We start from the raw sequence: 13,913 nt of genomic DNA on the forward strand, positions 1-13,913 counted from the left end.
TCGCGGCCTCTTCTATTTTTAGGCTTTGGTTTTCTGTGGGTTACATCTGCGCCTGCTCTGCTCTTCCCCACCCCAAATACTTTTTTGGGAAGTTTCCTCCTGCGACCAACATCAAATGATTGCAAAGGAGGGAAGGTTAACATTTAAGAGGTAAATTGAAGAGAGTACAGAGTGTCTCCTGCTCACTCTTCTCTGGGAGAAAGAGATGTTACTACGATGTGTTGTTTTTCCTTCCTTCCCTTCTTTGCATCCTTTTCACCCAAGATTATTTTATTACAAAAGAGATATGTATTCATTACAGACATCCTAAAAAAATACAAAAAGCTTAAAGAAGAAAAAAAATCGCATGCAATTTCTCCACCCAGAGAGAACTATTAGGTTGGTGCAAAAGTAATTGCGGTTTAAAAGGTTAAGAATAATTGCAAAAACCGCAATTTCTTTCTCACCAACCCAATACTATTGATGGTGGGTCTGTGAGCGATACATGTGCTTATTTTATGTGTGTGTGAGTTCTTGCCATAGCACAGCTTGGTGAATTTTTTTCCCCCCAGTTAGCCGTGTACTGTAACTATTTCACATTGTTACAATTTCTTTTACATCATCATTTTTGATGGCTCCATATGGTGTTCTGTCTGTCATATAAACGTGTCTAGATAGGGACCAACCATATTTATCTGAAGACAGAAGTCTTCACGCCCCAAGCCCCGAAAGTAAGTTGCAATCCGCCTGACCCAGGCACTGAGAGGACCTGGGCGCTGCTTGCTGAGCCCCTGCTGCTGGGCTGGTCCGGAGAACGCGTGGGACTTTGAAGGGGTCTGGACAGTGCACCTCTGCTTTCTCATGCCTGGCGCCTCGCGTCCTTGGTGGCCATGAAAAGCCCTGGGAGAGGCTTTCTCAGCTGTCATTGTTCAAGGTGGACAAGATGATTTATATACAGTTTTCTTTTTCTTTAAAGCCATGAGAACGTGTAGTTCTGCAGGGACTGAACGTGTAGTTCAACTCCTTTTAATTATAAATAATGACTCCTGTGAACTTTACATTGGCAATCATTTAATTCTCTCATCCTGCAGGATGTAGTTTAGATTCTGATCTATTAATCTAATCACACAAAGAACTGTGATTTGCAACAGCCGGGGGAGCCTTTCCAGCTGGCCCGAGGGTCAGGGGGTCACTGGGTGCCTACATCTGGGCACACACGGCAGCGCCTCTTCCGTGTGTTTGGTTTGGTGTAGTCAGAAGAGTAGTGATCCATCAGTTACAGGAGTTTTTTTGTTTTTGTTTTTTAGGGAACTGAAAACAACACGCATTTCTTAGCTCACAGTTCTGTAGGTCAGAGCCAGGTGGGCTGGAACGGGTTCTCAGCACAGGGTCCAAGGGAAAGGTTTGTCTGGCTGGTGTCTTGTCTGGGGAAGAATCTGCTTCCAAAGTCACTGAGGTCGTGGGTAGAATTCAGTTCCATGTGGTGACAGGACTGAAGACCTTGTTTCCTTGCGGGCTGTTGGCCGAGGGTTGCTTTCAACTCCCACGGTCCACACGCTCCTCTCCCGTCCTGTGTGCAGCCCCTCCATCTTCAAAGCCAGCAAAGGTGCCCCGAGGCGTCACCTGCCCTGAATCTCCCTTCCATCAGTGCCAGTTTGCCGGGCCAGAGATGCTGCACTGCAGCAGAGGCCTTGGAAAAGGTGAAGACAGCACCTGCTTAGGCAGCGCTGAAGTCGCGATGCACAAACAGCGGACGCTGCCGCACCGGTTTGTTTTCCCCGCGGACAGTCCTGGCACCTGGAGCTGTGCACCTCAGGAACCCGAGAGAATGAGCCCAGTGAAGGAGTTCTAATTGCACCAAATCAAAGCTCATTGAGTCATCCAGGTTATTAACTCCTTGATATTTAATTACTAGCTGCTGCACTGCTGGAAGCAGGCCCTTGTACAGTCTCCTCAACAAGGCAGTTTCCCTTTCAACGGGTCACGTTTTATTGTGCTGTGGAAAGATCAGGAAAACCTTTTGCCAGCCTAGGAAGCTGGAGGTGCCGGCTGCTGTGTCCTCCACCATCACTGCTCCCCCAGGCCTGCTCTGACTGCAGGCAAGGCCCTGCAGAAGGAACATCCTCGAAGATTTAGAAATAACCCGACTCAAATTTGTATTAGGGATTTGAAAGGACCCATGACCTAGGTGTTTCGTTTATCTGTTTCTCTTATCTATAACGACTGTCATGTGTGGGGAGTTGGGGGAGAAGTTTTCATTTAATTTCTTGACATTATCTTAATGGCTCAAGATTCATTCAATCCTGGGTATCAGTCTAACATTACATGAAGAATTTAGGCCACATTTTCTCTTAACCAGCTAGAAACGTCTCAGATGTTTAGTGTTCCCAAGAGTGTGTTTTGTTTCGTATTTTTGAAACATGGTTTCAGCATCAACGAAATTGTTTTTTGACATATTAGGTATTTTGCTTGTGTAATTATATGAGTTAACTAATGCAGAAACATTATGCAAAACACCCTAAAATCTGAAGCAGTGGAATTAGTTGCAGGATTTAGGTTTCTTAAACAGACTTAATATCGCTTATTATCATTATATTTCTTTTTTAGGAGAGAGTAATTCATTTGTCACCATAATTATTTTATTGATCATGACCTTTTAAATCACTTTGTTCAACTGAAAAAATGAAATCCTGATTTAGTTTATAATTTCCCAGTTAAATTGACTTATACATAGGACTTGTAGAACTACTTTTAGTAACTTCTGCTAAACAGTGTGTTAATAAAGTAAATATTTAAATCTTCCCTCAAAAACTATTTTATTTTCCATCATGTCACATAGGTGGAGCCCCATATATATTAATAATTATGCAGTGTTTGGTAGAATGACTTAGCAGTGGAATGAATTTCACTTGAGAAAGCCAATCTAGTATGATTTCTGTGCTGGCCAAGTGAATTTTTTTCCCCTCTCAATTTTAGTTTACTTTCATTGCAATAATACATGTATGATTCTTGGCTCAGTGCCTGGCCCATGTAGTAAATGCTCAGTAAGTGTTGGCACTTGTGAACATTTTCATTATATTCACCAAAATATTTCAGTTCATTTTTCACTTCTAGTAGCACTTTGTATGTTTTGTTTGAAATAATTAAATCTGCGGTATTTACATGGTCTTACAGACTTAAAAGGAAAGTAAACTCTGAATAAATTTTAATAAAATGTGTTTCCCAAGAGCTAGTAAAATAATTTAAATTCATTTCATAGTTGTCTCTGAATTAAAACTCTTCTCATTTATCACCCATTTCATTTAATGATAAAAGAATGCACAACCACATAAGGGAAATCTTTGACACAACAGGAATATAATGCCTGTTGTCTGGTTAAAACATTTCAACATTCTTTACCATTTTTAAAATTCTGTATTCATCTAGGTCACAAATGTTTTATGCCCTAAAGTGTAATGAATTAGCATAAAGAGTCATTAAATGGTAGAAAGTGTTACCACAAGTTCAGGATACCTTCTAAGTGTGTATATTTCAATATTTAAATTACTGTTCAATATTAGTTTTTGCAGGTATAGATCTACGTAAAATTAAGAGTGTATGGTTTAAGTTTGATGATATGTCAGTCTTTTTAAAAGACTGACATCAAAAGTGCTTGATCTAAGGTGTGTTTTAGAATTTTTACAAGTATTTTTTCTGCTTCATTCTTATATTAAGGCTGCTCAGTAACACCACATGCTTGTAATGTTGAAAATCAGTCCCACTACTTCTCATTTTTGCTGCCTTAGTTAAGACTCAGCAAGAGAATTGCTGTTATTTAAAAACTGGATTACTTCATTGTCGTTAATGTAACAGCAGGAATTTGAAGCCATTTGATTTCTTAGCTGGTTCTGTTAATTCAGCAACGGCTTCATACTGCCAGCGGATGGCTGCTAAGTCACAGAAGCTCACATAGGGGTTTTGGAGAAACTTCTATTCCAATGATACATGAAAATATGAGCATCTTTTTAACCATCTGGGTAGTCAATATGCTTTCTATTAGTTAGGCTTATACAATTTAACTTTGAGAGATTACTACTTAATATGATAGCTGCAAAACAGAAAGTTTGCAAAACGGGTCTTAGGAAACTGTGAGCCATTCCCTCCTCTGCTGTTAGTCTATCGAATTATAGTTAATTTTCAAGCTTTCCAGGTTATATAGGTTTTACAGATTCTTTGTATTCTGCCTTACATTACTCAGTAGCACCTCCAAAGTAGGATGGTTTGATAAAGGGGAAAAAACAAACAAGCAAACGGAAATACATTTTAAAAATTCATAGAATAAAATTTAACACAGAAAGGGATTTGGAAGATCCTCCAACCCTGTATTTTCCCTTCAGCCCACTTCCCTGTCTTGCATGAGGAGACTGAAGACCAGAGAGGTTAAGGAATTTGTTCAACAGCACACAGCCACAGGGCTGGCCAATTGCTGTGTGACCTAGAACCCAGGTTTCTTACTGTTGTTCAGCATTCCTTCAGGAAGAAATGAAAACAATGGGAAACTTTATTGTCCCACAGTTTACTATGGGATAGAATGAACTGCCCAAGAAAAACATGCCTCGCCCACGTCTAAAGGTTTTTAAGGTATGCAGGTGCTGGGGAGAGCATGTTATTACTGTAGGTCCACAGCGGGACCCCAAGGACGGACCTGTTAACAGCCCTGCTCCAAAGTATTGTTCAGAATGAGTTGAGGGAATTCGATGAGAAATGTATTTTTTAAAATAACATCTATGAAGTGGTCCCACTATTCTTTTAAAGTCACAGACAGAACCATAACTGCATTTCTCCATGCATTCTCAAACTTCTATCCATCACATTTAATTCACAAGTCCATGAAATAGCTCCACAAGAGTGTTATATTTCTTCTTCCACCAAGTACTTTAGAAAAGTGAGTTACTATCTAGGTCATTTTAAATCATCCCTTCCATGATTATTGCCGCTTAAAGAACAATTAAATTGTATAATTGAAATTTGCTAAGAGAGTGAACTTGCATGTTCCCATTCTACCCCCCAAAAAAGATAAATATGAAATGATGGATGTGTTAATTAACTAGATGGGGGTATCCATTTATAATGTATACCTATATCAAATAACCGAGATGGACACTTTAAATGTCTTAAAATTTTATGTCTATTATACATACTCAGTAAAACTGAAAAAAGAACTGAAACTTGACTCAATCATACCTTGAAATTTCTTTGGGAAATATTTAGTTTATGGGGCCCCAAAGCATAAATGACGATGTAGCCTGCAATTGTTTTTTTTTGTTTTGTTTTGTTTTTTTTTTAAAGCTTTTAATCGCAGTATGATAAAGCCAGCCTAAGGCTCCCGGAGGCAGGTGTGTTTGAAAATAAGTTACCTGTTTCCATCTTATTTAATATGATGGACTTTATATTATCTACTTCAGATCTCGCTTCTGCCAGACTTTTCCCTATCAGTGCTCAGTGCATGCTTCGTACTGCTGCCCCACTTTCTGTTTTAAATCACAAACTTGGTGGTCTATTTTGTCTGTCTGTTTGTTTGTTTAAAACACTTTAGGAATTTGGTTGTACTGTAGACTCTACAGGAAGGTTCTTTACAAGCTATGGATTTATTAATGTGGTCTTAGGTATTGACTTGGGTTGAAATCCCAGCTCTACCGTTTACTAAGCTTGGCAAGTTAACTAACCTTTTTGGGCTTTCTCTGAAAAATGGGAATAAAAATAATACAGATTTTTGAGTTATAATGAGGAGTAAATAAGACAATGCATTTGAGTGCTTAGCCTTGCATCCAGCATATAGACAAGTTTCAATAAATATTAACTATTGCTGTTTATTATCATCGAATTAAAATTCCCAAGTATGCATACATGATTCCAGCCTGCCGTTAGTTCTTCATCTTCTGCTATTTCCTCCAACTTTCCCGTTTTCTTGAAACATACATACACTCCTCACTCCAGTCCTAAAACCCAACTGTAGCTTCACACACACCAGGCTTTTTCGTGCCTCTGTGTGGGGGTCGTGTCCTCTGCCTGGGGTTGCTCCCCAGCCCATTGTTCTGCTCATCTTACATCCCTCGAGACTCAGCTCACAGATCCCTTCTGACTTGGTGTTTCCAAAGCTTCTCTACTAGAGAAGTTTGCAGTTGTCTCTTTACCACTCATCTGCTTCCTTAAATCAGAAGCGTTTTGAGGGCAAGGACTGTTTTTGCTCTATGTATGTGGTCAGCATAATGCCAGGAGCGTCGGTAACAGTCAATACATGTTGAAAGAGAGAATAGTTGAATGAATTACTAGGCTTGCTTTGTAACCCAGTGCAGGCAGCTATCTGCTTTTCATCACTGAATTTTGACATTTGTTCGTGTAGTAGACAAGAGGACAACCATCCCCTAACAACGTTTATTGTTTCCCTCTTGAAGGTAGGCATTTCTCTTGATTCATGGATGCCATCTCGTGGAGAAAAACGTAACTACAGGTGCATACTTAACCCAAACCACGCGGATGTTAAGATGATTACGGTCCATTAATATGGAAGTTTCCACTGCTTCATGGTAGTTTCCAGAAGCATAGTTAGGAAAAACTCCCAGTAATTGTTCTTGTACATTTGGTTTTTAATATTTTAAGAAGTTGGTCAATCATGAATAAAGTTTGAAAACACTACTTTGGCTAATAAGATGTACGAGGTGTGACAAGTTCGCGAACTTGTTGCAACGCTGTTCCTAAACTTTTTTGATATCGGAGGGATTATTCATTATGAATTTGTACCAACTGGACCAACAGTTAACCAAGTTTACTATTTGGAACTGCTGAAAAGGCTGCGGGAAAAAGTTAGATGAAAACTACCTGAACTTTTTGCCAACAATTCATGGCTCTTGCATCACGACAATGCACCAGCTCACATGGCACTATCAGTGAGGGAGTTTTTAGCCAGTAAACAAATAACTGTATTGGAACACCCTCCCTACTCACCTGACCTGGCCCCCAGTGACTTCTTTCTTTACCTGGGGATAAAGGAAATATTGAAAGGAAGACATTTTGATGACATTTAGGACATCAAGGGTAATACGACGACAGCTCTGATGGCCATTCTAGAAAAAGAGCTCCAAAATTGCTTTGAAGGGTGAACTAGGTGCTGGCGTCGGTGCATAGCTTCCCAAGGGGAGTACTTCAAAGGTGACCATAGTGATACTCAGGAATGGGGGATGTAGCACTTTTTCTAGGATGAGTTCGCGCACTTAATTGTCTGACCTCATATGTAACAATATTATTGACCTGTTCCAGTATGTGATAGAATAAAACTGGAAAGCTTGATAATGCTTGTTTATAAAAATATTTAAACCCTATGACTTTAGGAACTTTTCAGACCCCAAGAACTTTAGCTTATATAGAGACTAGTGAAAACCAGTGACAGACATCCTAGAGCAAATGGTCCATCTTATGTGTACAACTCTAACTTCTTAGCTTGCATGTGCACTTTTTCCTTATAAAATGGAGAAAAATATGGTGTAGTAACCTAAATGATTTAAGGTAAACCGATTATTTAAAATTTGGATATTGAATTTTTAAAATGTTTCTGTGACACTGTCTTTTGATTCATTTGTTCACCAAGCATTCATTGAGCATCTACCTAATCTAGTGCCTGATATTGTACAAAGTGCTAAAGAACCAGAAATGAAAGCCATAGTTTCAATTATGGCCCCAAAATATTTAGATAAGAATATAAAACTACACAAATTTGCATAGGACAAATCATACCAATTCCATTTACATTTTTGTAAGCGTTCCTTATGTTTGTTGACCCATCCATGTGCATTATAAATATCATAGATACAAAGTTACCGCTTTCAGTCATTCCATTTTGATGGATTTTTTTGACTATATGAATCTAAAGGGAAATTCTAATTTCTAATAAAAAAAAGTAGATATGCTTTCAATATTTACATTTCTGACTTCTTACACTCACTTATCTGAAGGTTAGCCTTTTTTTCTTTTTCTTTTGATGATCTCGGGCACTATAATGGACCAGAAAGGAAACAAAAGAAGGACTAATGGGAAAGTAACAACCACAAAGCCCTGTGCACCTTTCTCCAGTAAGAAGGTTCAACATTTTCCAAGTCTTTAGGCTACATGTCTGTGCATAAAGTAACCGCTGAGGAGCAGGATTATCTGCCTCCGGAGGGAGGCCCGAGAGCCTTTCACAGCAATCAGGGTGATTTGGTGTGGGAACCAGCTTCATATGCAGGAGACGTGTATGTTACCACCCTCCCTTTATGTTCTGAAGATGGCCTTAATTCATCAAAAAGAAAACAAACAAACAAAAAACTAGATTTTCTTCTGTACATTCTCTTTGAAAAACTGTGGAAGTATGTGTTTCCCTTTAGAAACATTTCTATTAAAAGAGGTTAAAATAATTTTTCATTATTCAAACTAGTAAAGTTGAGTTAAATGGGACATTCACTTATGTGGAACTCTTCATTCCCTGATGGCATTTGTTAAATGAGGTATTACAAAATTGAGCTATCATTTATAGAACTTGCATTTGAAAAATTACATAGGACACACACATATATATCTGAACTTAATTTTCTCTTTAGCTGAAGAACTGGAAAGGAACCTGAGAATTTACCTCGTTCTTGGGAAGGATATCAGTAAAGTATTACATTGAACTGTGTTGTATGTCAAATTTTGTTTTGTACGGCTCTTGAAGGAGAGATTTTAAACAGAGCTGGCAACTCATTTAATTTATAAATAACTATTCAAAGCAAAAATGGCCAGCCACCTGTCTTAAGTTTTATTAACCTTCACTATTTAATTGTCTGAATGTAGACATATGATTTGTGTTAGAAAAGAAAGCGTGGTTTGTTGAGTGTGTCTCATATGTCATGTTGATTTGTTTAATGACTTCTTTATCCTAGGGCACTTAGATCAGCACAGTGCGTTTTGAAGAAGAATCATAGGTACCATCTTGGGGAATAAAAGAAAATTAATCATTGAGTATTGTAGATGGCAAAGTTTGTACTTTTTCTAGTCTGACTATTTCCATATTGATTTATGATATTTGGAAATTGCTTGTTGCAGCAGTAAATCTTTAGGTGGATCTCCCTTGGATGTGGACTGGCTGGGTATAGGACATAAAGATAGCGCAGTGCTCCGTAGCAGATGGGGTTTGCTTGCTATTTCAGAAACACCAGCCCTCACTAAGCAATTTGTTATTTTCTAAGGTTGAAGCAGCTGTGGATTAGTACAATTATGAATTTATTATGTCCCTACCAATCTACTATGAATCCTAATTTGAACTTTATATATCTCTTTGGAACCTTTAAATTTTCTTGTGATTCTGTTGTTCTGGACAAATGACAGTTTTGAGAATCCAAAGTTGCTTAAGTTAGTTTTTATGGGGCATTGGCAGTTGCCTGTTGTTTTTAGAATGTCTACTGACTTTTCATTTTTAAGGTTACATTAGGTTAAAGCAGCCACTCTTTAGAATGCCTGGCTGTGTTTTTATCCACTCATTGCCTCTGAGGATTACTACAGGACTGCAATACCCAGGCTCCCTCTGACTTTTTAGGTTGTATGGTCAAATGGAAAGCAATAGAATGTTTAAGAAAACTCTCTAGGGCGTTAGAATTTTTAGCTGATTTTTTTGGACTCTCATAATAAATTGTATGTACTTATGTTTTTGAAATAATCTTTTGTGATGATCTCTTCAGTCATTTCTGTAGCCAGGTTGTGAGCTATTTCAAGGTGACAACTCTGTATAGCTTATTTTTATACACCCGGAACCTAACACAGTGCTCAATACATGAAGGCAAATAAGTAATACGTGTGAGCTAAACAATACCCATAACACACACACACACACACACACACACACACACACACACACACACAGATTTTGCTTTAGTTCAGCCATTCAACTTTACCAGGGTTTGGCAAACGTTTTTTGGAAAGAGCTATACAGTAAATATTTTAAGGTTTGTGTATCAGACGTACTATGTCTCACCGGCTCAGCTCTGCCACTGAAGTTCAGAAGCAGCCATAGACAATATGTAAACAAGCGGGTGGGTCTGTGTTCCCATAAAATGTTATTTAGAAAGTTTTTAGACCAAGTTTCATAAACAGGTTTCATCTTGTGTGCTAACTTTAATTGGTTGGTGGCTGCTTGGAATACAGTATTGAGAGGGGTTCTCAGGGTGGCTGTGGGCTTAATGCAAACAAGTCTTTGGCTGATTAATAACGTCTGCCATGGGCATTATTTTGATCCTCCCTCTACTTTATTTTAAGAACACTGTGACCTGTGCAGACGGTTCCCTTTATTCTTTACTTTGGGTGCTAAAGAACTCAGTCAGTTTTTCATTCATCTCTAACAAATAAAAAGAATCTCAAGGCATGTATTTTGTGTCTCAACTTTATCCCTGGTTTCATCTCAATTTTACTATCTTACTTTTCTTAGCCCCAATTCCTAGAACTTGCCTACACAAGCTATTTATGAAACTATAGATTTTGTTCAAGAGCAAAGGACTATCAGAGGTGTGCAGAGGTGCATGTGTGAAGCACTGATAATCATACCTACCTTGTAGGGTTGTTATGAGGATTAAATGTAGTAATTTATGTAAAGTACCAAGTACCTGGCACAGAGTAAGTACTCAATAAGTAATATTAATAGCTGAGAAATATATGCCTTCTAAAGAGCTGGGTCAGCCCACCTAGAAAGGTAAATTACATTATTTATGATTTCTCTAGCCCTCCTCCCAGGTAGATGGGAAAACCCCTGGAGAGGTGAATGCTCTCTCGATCACCCAGATGTCATGCTTTCTGAATTAAGTCTCTCCCAGTGGGAATTGCAAGTTACACTATGCTGCTGAGTACTTTTTCTCACTCTTCTGTTTGTGGGCTCTTTCTGCGTGGAATAGGACCACAGATCCACACAGGAGAGGATAATGGCATGGGATTCGGTGTGAGGCAACCTCCATACATTTCTGAAAAGAGAAAAGCTCATTTTAGTTTTATTCCTCTGACCTTTGGGGCATGAATTTTACAAATTGGGACAAATGATTTCAAGCTAGTTGATGTTTATCAGTTGATGCTATTTTAGCTCATAATTCCCTTCATAAACAAACATCTTTTCTGACTTAAGAAAAATGAATAGTGTAAGATACCCAGATGTGTTATGAATGTATGTGTGTTATAGCAAAAAGGCAAAAACTCGGTGTAAATTTAACACTTGAGAATAATGTGGAAGGAGAGCTAAGGTTCTACCAGTTGCCTGTCCAAAACAAAGATAGGCAACCGTGTGAGGACTGGTGGGAAAGAGAAAGGAAGTGCACGAGGCATTGACTGGGCCGACAAGGCTTGTTGGGACCTAACATTGTTCTTATCTTGGATTCTTTATAATAAACCCACATTCATAAAAAGAATCCCCCACCCCCATGCCCCACCACAGCAGAAAGTTATTATTGGTTTTATTTGGGTAAGCATAGTGCACACGCTCCCTTCCTTATGTTTCTCAACAGACCCAGTGGCTGGTATCTATGACAACACCTCACAACACAAGTCCATCTCGATGCCTTCCCGCCTGTATATTGCGACTTTTATTAACTCATGGCTCTCATTTATCCACGTTTTTGAAAATTCATGTCAATAACATATGCTCTCTTTATTGCCTGTATTGACCTCTTCTTCCTCCTTCCTTCTTTACCTGTGAACCTCCCGATCGTGTTTTAGATTTTAGCTCAAGCATCACTCTCTCAGGGTGGCCTCCCTCCCCGACCCGCCATCAGGCTTTTTAGATTCTTTTGTTACGTTCCTTCAAAGAACCTTGCTCCTTTGCTGGAGCACTCTGCTTATATTTCTACATTGAAGTGGTGATTTGGTTAATTGTTGCTTCCCCACGGACCATAGCACCAGGAGAGCACAGACATGTCTACTTTTGCCTTCCTGTGTTGCTAGCAGCCAGCCAGTGCCTGCCTGGCACGTGGGGGATGTAGTTCTTGCCCATGACTGTATGCCCGCTTATCCAGCGGTTGTCTTTCGGAGTTGAAACAGGATTGGGAAAGGATGTATTTTTCTCTGTAAGGTCCATGAACTATTTACCTATTCAAATTTTAAAACGTGTCATTTTATATTTACACAGGCAGGTGCATTCACTGCCGAAATTATAGCTTTTCCATGCAATTAGGTATCCCATTTTCCTCTTGCTAAAATAAGGTACCCTTTCAAATTCTGTACGCAGAGTTATACAACACTGCAGGTGGTGCTGATTTGCTTTTCTTTCTGGTACATTTTGCTGCGTACAAAATTTCCGTTCTTCAGAATTCCACTGGTACTGCCCAGCAGAGGTCAGGTCAGTGCTCTGAGCATGTCTGGGCACGGTCGTGAGGAATTGACTGTGTTTTCAAGGTGCTTTGCCACAGGTCGTTTGGGGGTCTGTTTCACACAGCTTGCTGAGACTTGCTTCATTGCCCACAAGCTGTTGGAAAAGGGTTCCAGGTGCTCTTGGCATCAGAAGAACTCAAGGTCAGTTAGCTTGCTTAGGGAGGGCTCAGCCTTTCAGAGACTGAACAGATTGGCAATTTTATACAATAAAAGATAAAACAAGCCCGTGGCAGTTAGGGTGGACAGGCCATGTGGGACTGTCACTGTATACAGTCAAGGTTTTTACAAGAATTAGAAATATTTACTTGCCAAACTGAGTCCTGGGGGATGTAGAAGGGCTATTACTGTGCAGGGTCTGGTACAGTTTTGGATATAGATCAGAATTCATTATATAGCTTTGTAAAAATACACGTGCTGAGACCTTATAACCTCAGAACTCTAAGGGGTAGAAACTGGCGGGTTTAGTGAGCTAGTGAGCTTGTTAAAATACAGCACAAGTTTAAAAAGCAGATTCTAGTGTCACACTGGAAATATCTCAGTTTAGTAAAAATGGAGCGGGACAAATATCTTGCATCTTTCAGAAGACATCTCCTTCCCATCTCATGGATTCAAGAGCAGCTGGCTGGAGTACCATCCTTGAGCAACACAGATCAAGTTCAAGCCCTGAATTTTGTAGCTGTGGGGCAGGAGTCAAGTGAGGCCCAAGGGTAGTGCTGTGGCCCAGCTGCCCCCCAAGGAACATTTTGTCTGACTATGTTTGTCTGACTATGTTGTCTGACTTCCAAAGGGACTGCCACAGAGTTCTTTTTAATTAATAACTCATGAGTGTTTTATAATTCATTTATAATAGTTGGTCCCACCCACTGGCTTTCTGAATCCCTAAGGGCATTTCCAGTTAGCATTCTGCATGGAACTTTCTAGAACATATTTGGATAGCACTCACAGAAGTTAATTTTTCCTCATGTTTTATAGCCCAAAATTCAGAAATGGAAAGGAATTTTATCAATAATTAATCATAATTTTCTTTGGAATAGGAAAGAAACATTTTTCTCTTTGCAAACAAATGTTACCTTGCATTTTTCTTCTATAGATACTAGATGTACAGAATGGGAAACAATTTCTTACGTCTTTCTATAACTGCTGAAAAATAGGAACTCACCTATCAAGAATTTAACAAGACTGCTTTGGCTGAATGCTGCTCCTTTTCTCAACAGATTTATGAAAAAGTCTGCTGGTAGGCTGTTTTTATGTTGCCATCTCTCCGGAAATCTTAGGTGTGTGTGCTTTAAAATATTAAATGAAGTACCATGAAACTAGTATAGCCTGTTTCCCCTGACTCTCTGTAATGTGAATGGTACCTGAGGGGCAAAGAATGCACTAGTCATCACTCTAGTAATAGAGAAGTAATCTTAACTTTTCTTCAGACTATACACAGACACATTTTTAAAAAAATCCCTTAAAGTTTGAATGTAGATTTGACCAAAATAATAAGATTAGGAAAATGGACCATGTGTCTAAATAGTATTTGATGCCTTACTGCGATT

At 39.1% G+C, this 13,913-nt stretch overlaps 1 protein-coding gene across 2 annotated transcripts in view; it reads left to right on the plus strand.

Moving 5' to 3' along the window:
• PPM1L (protein phosphatase, Mg2+/Mn2+ dependent 1L) overlaps positions 1-13,913 on the plus strand; it is a 254,990-nt gene that overhangs the window by 147,880 nt on the left and 93,197 nt on the right. The window lies entirely within an intron of this gene.

The sequence above is a fragment of the Rhinolophus sinicus genome, linkage group LG01 (genome assembly GCF_036562045.2).
Source record: "Rhinolophus sinicus isolate RSC01 linkage group LG01, ASM3656204v1, whole genome shotgun sequence".
Classification (NCBI taxonomy): domain Eukaryota; kingdom Metazoa; phylum Chordata; class Mammalia; order Chiroptera; family Rhinolophidae; genus Rhinolophus; species Rhinolophus sinicus.